This window comes from Oncorhynchus gorbuscha, linkage group LG16, assembly GCF_021184085.1.
Source record: "Oncorhynchus gorbuscha isolate QuinsamMale2020 ecotype Even-year linkage group LG16, OgorEven_v1.0, whole genome shotgun sequence".
Taxonomy (NCBI): domain Eukaryota; kingdom Metazoa; phylum Chordata; class Actinopteri; order Salmoniformes; family Salmonidae; genus Oncorhynchus; species Oncorhynchus gorbuscha.
The window spans coordinates 26999467-27009243 of record NC_060188.1 but is presented as its reverse complement, the minus strand read 5'-3'; the positions used below and the strand labels follow the sequence as shown (position 1 = coordinate 27009243).

The 9777-nt window shown below is 44.2% G+C and overlaps 1 long non-coding RNA gene across 1 annotated transcript; it reads left to right on the top strand.

Annotated features, from left to right (window-relative positions):
* The first annotated feature begins 291 nt into the window (after window positions 1–291).
* On the top strand, window positions 292–9479 carry LOC124000736. Its single transcript, XR_006832658.1, has 3 exons — window positions 292–984; window positions 1684–1790; window positions 8920–9479. It is a non-coding gene; the product is annotated as an uncharacterized LOC124000736 (long non-coding RNA).
* The last annotated feature ends 298 nt before the right edge of the window (window positions 9480–9777 follow it).

Below are 9777 nucleotides of genomic sequence, written 5' to 3'. Positions count from 1 at the left end.
GAATGGGCCAAAATACAAGCAACAGTGTGTGAAAACCTTGTGAAGACTTACAGGAAACGTTTGACCTCTGTCATTGCCAACAAAGGGTACATAACAAAGTATTGAGATAAACTTTTGTTATTGACCAAATAGTTCTTTTCCACCATAATTTGCAAATATTTTTTTTCCCTAATTTCATCTGTCATAGTTGAAGGGTACCTATGACGAACATTACAGGCCTCTCTCATCTTTTTAAGTGGGAGAATTTGCACAATTGGTGGCTGACTAAATACTTTTTTGCCCCACTGTATGCTGATTTAGATGAACAATTATACTTTAAAGGTCAGCCTTACACTGCAATTTTCGATTTGATTATTTTAGCAGACTCATGCAGAGTGACTAACAGTTAGTGCATATGCCACCTATGATTATATTTAGTCATTTTCCCTACTTAGGCTCTTTAATATTTATTAATTTAGTGTGCTGGGTTTTGGTTTTCTTATGTGACTTCCTTTGAATTGTTTAATCCCATTTGAACACTTGTGAATGAGTGTTAATTAGTTTTTTTTAACCTAATGGGTATGGGGGGTTAATGAGCTTCCCCTGCACAAAGGAAGCCCTCAAAATACATATTTCGCACCTGAATGTGCTGAATGAAGACCAGTGAAAGATCTGTTCAATGTTATGTCTAGTTGCCAAAATTTTAACGAACATGAAAGGGGTTTGGAGAGAGAAATCCTGTGGAGGTGGTTGAGCAACACTGGACTGTTACTGGCGCAGAGATGTCTGGAAAGGTAGAGGGGTAAGAAGACGGGATGGAGTAGAGTGGGAACAGTTGGAGGTAGAGTAGTGAGAGTAAAGGTTAAGAAGAGGAAGCATGAGGAGTCTTTGGAGTTCTTGTCGGAGGAGAGTTGCGATGAGGGATTTTCGGTTCGCAGTGTTGTACTGAGATAAGTGGAGTTCATGGTATTGGTGAAATTTAAGGACGAGGATGGGGTCACTGAGGTGAGTCTGATCAAGTTGACCAGGGGATTTGGAGAGAAAAGTAGGAGAGGTTGATTCTGCTAAAGTTCTTCGTATGAGAAGGCTCACAAACTCAAGCAGGTTTGTAAACGTGTGGTTGATAGTGGCATGCCGGATCAAACTGGAAGGGAGTTATTATAGAAGTTTAAGAAATTGTTAACATGAAAGAAATAAAGGACCACTTGAAGGGAGGCTCACTTATTGAGTCAAAATGCCTCCGGATGGATTAAAGAAATACTAATGACTAATTGAATGTATGTAAACTTCTGACCCACTGGGAATGTGATGAAAGAAATACAAGCTTAAATAAATCATTATCTCTGCTATTATTCTGACATTTCACATTCTTAAAATAAAGTGGTGATCATAGCTGACCTAGGACAGGGAATTAAATGTCAGGAATTGTGAAAAACTGAGTTTAAATGTATTTGGCTAAGGTGTATGTAAACTTCTGACTTCAACTGTATATAGTGCTGTTAAGTGTAGCGTCTGGATCACCAGCTCAGACATCTTTTAAAAAGCTAGATATAATCCAGGCCCAAGCCCAAAGAGTATGTTGTGAAGCACAAATGTTTTGCCGCGAGGGCAGGGGCCCCCGCAATCCAAACTCTCGTAGGCCCCCCAAAAGGCTCAAGCTGGTCCCTATGATGTTACTGATGAAGCTTTCTTCACCCTCTCCAGAAGTGACCTGCTATGACAAGACTGCTGATGCAACGACTACTGCATCAGAACACCACAATGCTGACGCGACCAACGCTCCATGCCAAACAACTATGGACTCTAGTGGTGTGAGTGTGTCTTTCTGTTTTGTTTTACTTTTATCATCTAACCCCCTTTTTTAATAATAAGAACCGTACTAAAGAACCGTAAACACTGTGTGGAATTGGGATTAAGAGAACTTTGGTTTTTGACTTAGTTTGGTGAGACAACCACATCATAGTAAGTACATTTTTCTCAAAGTAGTTATCAGCAAAGTCTGTTCTAGTAGAAAAAGTGCAAGTGTTACTCCAACATTTGTGCACAAAGACCGCAGAAGCTGAAGTAGGGTGCTCTATCCTTCCTACTAAACTCTCCTCCCATAGTCACAAAGTAGTAATTTGTGTGCAAGGCATATGGGACCAAATACTAAAGTTTTGAGTACTTTAATACACTAGAAGTTAATTTGTCCAAATTACTTCAAATGGGGGACTAGGTGCATAGTGTTTAAAACAGATATTTACATTTACATTTAAGTCATTTAGCAGACGCTCTTATCCAGAGCGATTTACAAATTGGTGCATTCACCTTATGACATCCAGTGGAACAACCACTTTACAATAGTGCATCTAAATATTTTAAGGGGGGGGGGGGTGAGAAGGATTACTTTATCCTATCCTAGGTATTCCTTAAAGAGGTGGGGTTTCAGGTGTCTCCGGAAGGTGGTGATTGACTCCGCTGTCCTGGCGTCGTGAGGGAGTTTGTTCCACCATTGGGGAGCCAGAGCAGCGAACAGTTTTGACTGAGCTGAGCGGGAACTGTACTTCCTCAGTGGTAGGGAGGCGAGCAGGCCAGAGGTGGATGAACGCAGTGCCCTTATTTGGGTGTAGGGCCTGATCAGAGCCTGGAGGTACTGAGGTGCCGTTCCCCTCACAGCTCCGTAGGCAAGCACCATGGTCTTCTAGCGGATGCGAGCTTCAACTGGAAGCCAGTGGAGAGAGCGGAGGAGCGGGGTGACGTGAGAGAACTTGGGAAGGTTGAACACTAGACGGGCTGCGGCGTTCTGGATGAGTTGTAGGGGTTTAATGGCACAGGCAGGGAGCCCAGCCAACAGCGAGTTGCAGTAATCCAGACGGGAGATGACAAGTGCCTGGATTAGGACCTGCGCCGCTTCCTGTGTGAGGCAGGGTCGTACTCTGCGGATGTTGTAGAGCATGAACCTACAGGAACGGGCCACCGCCTTGATGTTAGTTGAGAACGACAGTTTGTTGTCCAGGATCACGCCAAGGTTCTTAGCGCTCTGGGAGGAGGACACAATGGAGTTGTCAACCGTGATGGCGAGATCATGGAACGGGCAGTCCTTCCCCGGGAGGAAGAGCAGCTCCGTCTTGCCGAAGTTCAGCTTGAGGTGGTGATCCGTCATCCACACTGATATGTCTGCCAGACATGCAGAGATGCGATTCGCCACCTGGTCATCAGAAGGGGGAAAGGAGAAGATTAATTGTGTGTCGTCTGCATAGCAATGATAGGAGAGACCATGTGAGGTTATGACAGAGCCAAGTGACTTGGTGTATAGCGAGAATAGGAGAGGGCCTAGAACAGAGCCCTGGGGACACCAGTGGTGAGAGCGCGTGGTGAGGAGACAGATTCTCGCCACGCCACCTGGTAGGAGCGACCTGTCAGGTAGGACGCAATCCAAGCGTGGGCCGCGCCGGAGATGCCCAACTCGGAGAGGGTGGAGAGGAGGATCTGATGGTTCACTGTATCGAAGGCAGCCGATAGGTCTAGAAGGATGAGAGCAGAGGAGAGAGAGTTAGCTTTAGCGGTGCGGAGCGCCTCCGTGATACAGAGAAGAGCAGTCTCAGTTGAATGACTAGTCTTGAAACCTGACTGATTTGGATCAAGAAGGTCATTCTGAGAGAGATAGCGGGAGAGCTGACCAAGGACGGCACGTTCAAGAGTTTTGGAGAGAAAAGTAAGAAGGGATACTGGTCTGTAGTTGTTGACATCGGAGGGATCGAGTGTAGGTTTTTTCAGAAGGGGTGCAACTCTCGCTCTCTTGAAGACGGAAGGGACGTAGCCAGCGGTCAGGGATAAGTTGATGAGCGAGGTGAGGTAAGGGAGAAGGTCTCCGGAAATGGTCTGGAGAAGAGAGGAGGGGATAGGGTCGAGCGGGCAGGTTGTTGGGCGGCCGGCCGTCACAAGACGCGAGATTTCATCTGGAGAGAGAGGGGAGAAAGAGGTCAGAGCACAGGGTAGGGCAGTGTGAGCAGAACCAGCGGTGTTGTTTGACTTAGCAAACGAGGATCGGATGTCGTCGATCTTCTTTTCAAAATGGTTGACGAAGTCATCTGCAGAGAGGGAGGAGGGGGGGAGAGGGAGGAGGATTCAGGAGGGAGGAGAATGTGGCAAAGAGCTTCCTAGGGTTAGAGGCAGATGCTTGGAATTTAGAGTGGTAGAAAGTGGCTTTAGCAGCAGAGACAGAGGAGGAAAATGTAGAGAGGAGGGAGTGAAAGGATGCCAGGTCCGCAGGGAGGCGAGTTTTCCTCCATTTCCGCTCGGCCTTCCGGAGCCCTGTTCTGTGAGCTCGCATTGAGTCGTCAAGCCACGGAGCGGGAGGGAGGACCGAGCCGGCCTGGAAGATAGGGGACATAGAGAGTCAAAGGATGCAGAAAGGGAGGAGAGGAGGGTTGAGGAGGCAGAATCAGGAGATAGGTTGGAGAAGGTTTGAGCAGAGGGAAGAGATGATAGGATGGAAGAGGAGAGAGTAGCGGGGGAGAGAGAGCGAAGGTTGGGACGGCGCGATACCATCCGAGTAGGGGCAGTGTGGGAAGTGTTGGATGAGAGCGAGAGGGAAAAGGATACAAGGTAGTGGTCGGAGACTTGGAGGGGAGTTGCAATGAGGTTAGTGGAAGAACAGCATCTAGTAAAGATGAGGTCGAGCGTATTGCCTGCCTTGTGAGTAGGGGGAAGGTGAGAGGGTGAGGTCAAAAGAGGAGAGGAGTGGAAAGAAGGAGGCAGAGAGGAATGAGTCAAAGGTAGACGTGGGGAGGTTAAAGTCGCCCAGAACTGTGAGAGGTGAGCCGTACTCAGGAAAGGAGCTTATCAAGGCATCAAGCTCATTGATGAACTCTCCGAGGGGACCTGGAGGGCGATAAATGATAAGGATGTTAAGCTTGAAAGGGCTGGTAACTGTGACAGCATGAAATTCAAAGGAGGCGATAGACAGATGGGTAAGGGGAGAAAGAGAGAATGACCACATGGGAGAGATAAGGATCCCTATGCCACCACCCCGCTGACCAGAAGCTCTCGGGGTGTGCGAGAACACGTGGGCGGACGAAGAGAGAGCAGTAGGAGTAGCAGTGTTATCTGTGGTGATCCATGTTTCTGTCAGTGCCAAGAAGTCGAGGGACTGGAGGGAGGCATAGGCTGAGATGAACTCTGCCTTGTTGGCTGCAGATCGGCAGTTCCAGAGGCTACCGGAGACCTGGAACTCCACGTGGGTCGTGCGCGCTGGGACCACCAGATTAGGGTGGCAGCGGCCACGCGGTGTGGAGCGTTTGTATGGTCTGTGCAGAGAGGAGAGAACAGGGATAGACAGACACATAGTTGACAGGCTACAGAAGAGGCTACGCTAATGCAAGGAGATTGGAATGACAAGTGGACTACACGTCTCGAATGTTCAGAAAGTTAAGCTTACGTAGCAAGAATCTTATTGACTAAAATGATTAAAAATGATACAGTACTGCTGAAGTAGGCTAGCTGGCAGTGGCTGCGTTGTTGACTTTGTAGGCTAGCTGACAGTGGCTGCGTTGTTGACACTACACTAATCAAGTCATTCCGTTGAGTGTAGTAGTTTCTACAGTGCTGCTATTCGGGGGCTAGCTGGCTAGCTAGCAGTGTTGATTACGTTACGTTGCGTTAAAAGAACGACAATAGCTGGCTAGCTAACCTAGAAAATCGCTCTAGACTACACAATTATCTTTGATACACAGACGGCTATGTAGCTAGCTATGTAGCTAGCTACGATCAAACAAATCAAACCGTTGTGCTGTAATGAAATGAAATGAAAAATGTGATACTACCTGTGGAGCGAAGCGGAATGCGACCGGGTTGTTGAGTGCGGAAGTTCTATTCAGTAGACGTTGGCTAGCTGTTGGCTAGCTAGCAGTGTCTCCTACGTTAAGGAAGACAAATAGCTGGCTAGCTAACCTCGGTAAATTAAGATAATCACTCTAAGACTACACGCTCTAAACTACACAATTATCTTGGATACGAAGACAGCAAAGACAACTATGTAGCTAGCTAACACTACACTAATCAAGTCGTTCAGTTGAGTGTAATAGTTTCTACAGTGCTGCTATTCGGTAGACGGTGGACGTTTGCTAGCTGGCTAGCTGCTGGGCAGATAGCAGTGTAGACTACGTTAGGACGACGAAATACGAAGTTGCAATAGAAGTGCTGACTGTTTCACTTTGTTGTCCTCTTTCTTTTCCTTTTTCTTCTGTCCTTCTTTTGTCCTTATTTTGTCTTCCTTTCTTCTGTTAACTAGATATTAATGCAAATACCTTCAAAAGCTGACTACTGTCGCCTCAAATGAAACATTTAATCTAAAATGCTGGTATATAGAGCCAAATGGAAAATGTTAACTGTACAAATGCATTTGCTTGGCTAAGCTATTCACAAACATCACATCCACTCTGTGGCTCACTTATCTCCCCAGCGACTTCTCAAATGCTACTATTTTCTAAAAAAAAAAATTGTCAGCACCCTTACTTCCCACGGCTATGCCCCCTGATACAATTTTTTAGGGGTCGTGAAAGGCCTATTATCATTGTCATATCGCCGTTGATCGTGCTGATGGAAGACCAGGCAAAGTAGGCGATGCAGTTTGTGGTGAACAATAACACTGACATACTGGACGGCCATTGTCAGTTTGTTTGACAGACCAAAGCGTGGATCCTCAACTACAAGTGGAGGAACATGCCGGCATCTGAAGTCTAACAGAAAAGACTGTTCGGAATTGTAGTGGATGAGGTCCATGTAGCCTATAAGTATTAGAGGTTGACCGATTAATCGGACTGGCAGATTAATTAGGGCCCATTTCAAGTTTTCATAACAATCGGAAATCGGTATTTTTGGGTGCCGATTTCCGATTGAACAAAATATATTTGTACATTTTTTTATACCTTTATTTAACTAGGCAGGTCAGTTAAGAACACATTCTTATTTTCAATGACGGCCTAGGAACGGTGGGTTAACTGCCTTGTTCAGGGGCAGAATGACAGATTTTCTCATTGTCAGCTCAGGGGTTCCAATCTTGCAACCGTACAGTTAACTAGTCCAACGCTCTAAACATTGCACTCCATGAGGAGCCTGCTTGTTACGCGAATGTAGTAGAAGCCAAGGTAAATTGCTAGCTAGCATCAATCATAATCACTAGTTATAACTACTAATCCAGTTTAGCAGGCAATATTAACCAGGTGAAATTGTGTCATTTCTCTTGCGTTCATTGCACGCAGAGTCAGGGTATATGCAACAGTTTGGGCTGCCTGGCTCATTGTGAACTAATTTGCTAGAATTGTACGTAATTATGACATACATTGAAGGTTGTGCAATGTAACAAGAATATTAAGACTTAGGGATGCCACCTGTTAGATAAAATACCGAAGCGGTTCCATATTTCACTGAAATAATAAACGTTTTGTTTTCGAAATGATAGTTTCCGGATTCGACCATATTAATGACCAAAGGCCCGTATTTCTGTGTGCAATTATGTTATAATTAAGTCTGATTTGATAGAGCAGTCTGACTGAGCAGCAGCAGGCCTGTAATCATTCATTCAAACAGCATTTTCGTGCGTTTTGCCAGCAGCTCTTCGCAAGCACAGCGCTGTTTATGACTTCAGGCCTATCAGCCTAATGGCTGGTGTAACCAATGTGAAATGACTAGCTAGTTAGCTGGGTGTGCGCTAATACCGTTTCAAACGTCACTCGCATTTAGATGTGGAGTAGTTATTCCCCTTGCGCTGCAAGGGCCGCGGCTTTTGTGGAGCGATGAGTAAACGCTGCTTCGAGTGTGGCTGTTGTCGATGTGTTCCTGGTTCAAGCCCAGGTAGGGGCGAGGAGAGGGACGGAAGCTATACTGTTACACTGGCAATACTATAGTGCCTATAAGAACATCCAATAGTCAAAGGTATATGAAATACAAATGGTATAGAGAGAAATATGCCTATAAATACTATATTAATTACAACCTAAAACCTCTTACCTTGGAATATTGAAGTCTCATGTTAAAAGGAACCACCAACTTTCATATGTTCTTGTGTTCTGAGCAAGGAACTTAAACGTTAGCCTTTTTACATGGCACACATTTTTACATGGCACATACATGGCAAATATTGCATATTGGCACATATTACTTTCTTCTCCAACACTTTGTTTTTGCCTTATTTAAACCAAATTGAACATGTTTCATTATTTATTTGAGACTAAATTGATTTTATTTATGTATTATATTAAGTTAAAATAAGTGTTCATTCAGTATTGTTGTAATTGTCATTATTACAAATAAATAAATGTTTAAAAAATATATATATCTGCCGATTAATCGGCATCGGCTTTTTTTTGGGCCTCCAATAATCGGTATCGACGTTGAAAAATCATAATCGGTCGACCTCTAATAAGTATGGCTGTGAAGGATGGCTAATGAAATGTCTAGGCTATTGTCATATCAAGGAAGATAGGGTTAGAAACCTTGCATATACACGTCTCATTTGCTATGGAACTAAAATAGTTAGCATTACTAACGTCAGTCATTAGACACTCATCAAGATTCTTTATCTGGTTTGTTTTATGCCTAATCAGGGGAGAGGGTTGAAAAGGAAAGCCAGCATTTAGAGAGCTTCAAAAGGCTTGGAGAGCTTCGGTCGCAACCAAGAAGGTTGAGTGAATTTGTCACTACTCAAATTGCATAAAAATTTATTGTTAACTTCCTGTCCTCTCCCTCGTTGGTCATTATAGTTTATTTGAATAGCTTAATATCTATTGAACTATTACTAAATATCTTTGCTGTGACTGCTTCCTGCTAAGCTATCTGAAACCACACAACTCTGTTTTGATACTCAATAAAATAAAACAACTGTTATTTTAGGGAGATCCATTATGTGTACACAATGTTCCCCAAATAATATAATAATCCTGCTTTTGCTGTGTTTTCCAGGTACACCGGTGTTGGTAGTGATCTTGAGTCCAGACGCCTGTTAACAAAGATCCTGAATATGGCGAGGGCAACTCAAGTAACTGTCAGTCCAAACATTAGGCTTGGACTGCGGCAGGTTCCTGCCAATGACCTGAACTGCCTTGATTTATTTACTGTCATTCACTCGAGGTACTAGGAAAGGTGTTTGCTCATCTAAAAGCTGAGCTTGGGCAAATCCCTTGGGTTGACAAAGATCCTGAACATGAAGCTGAACACCTACTTATTGAGATGTATCATAGTAAAACTCTACCGAAGAACAAGACAAGAGTGGTGTCTTCTCTTAACGGGGATGGGAACTATAGAGTTTTTGTGGCAACAACATCCCTGGGAATGGGTTTGGATTTCCGTAACATTTCACATGTTGTGATGTATGGCCCACCAGGGGATTTAGAGGATATACAGGGCATTCGGAAAGTATTCGGACCGCTTTACTTTCCCCACATTTTGTTACGTTACAGCCTTATTCTAAAATGGATCAAATATTTTTTTCCTCGTCAATTTACACACAATATCCCATAATGACAAAAGCAAAAACAGAGTTTGTAGAAATATTTGCAAATTTATTGAAAATAAAAAACTGAAATATATTACATTTGCATAAATATTCAGACCCTTTACTCAGTACTTTATTGAAGCACCTTTGGCAGTGATTACAGCCTCGAGTCTTCTTGCGTATGACGCTACAAACTTGGCACTGTATTTGGGGTTTTTCTCCCATTATTCTCTGCAGATCCTCGCAAGCTACGTTAGGTTGGATGGAGAGTGTTGCTGCACAGCAATTTTCAGGTCTCTCCAGAGATGTTCGATCGGGGTCAAGTC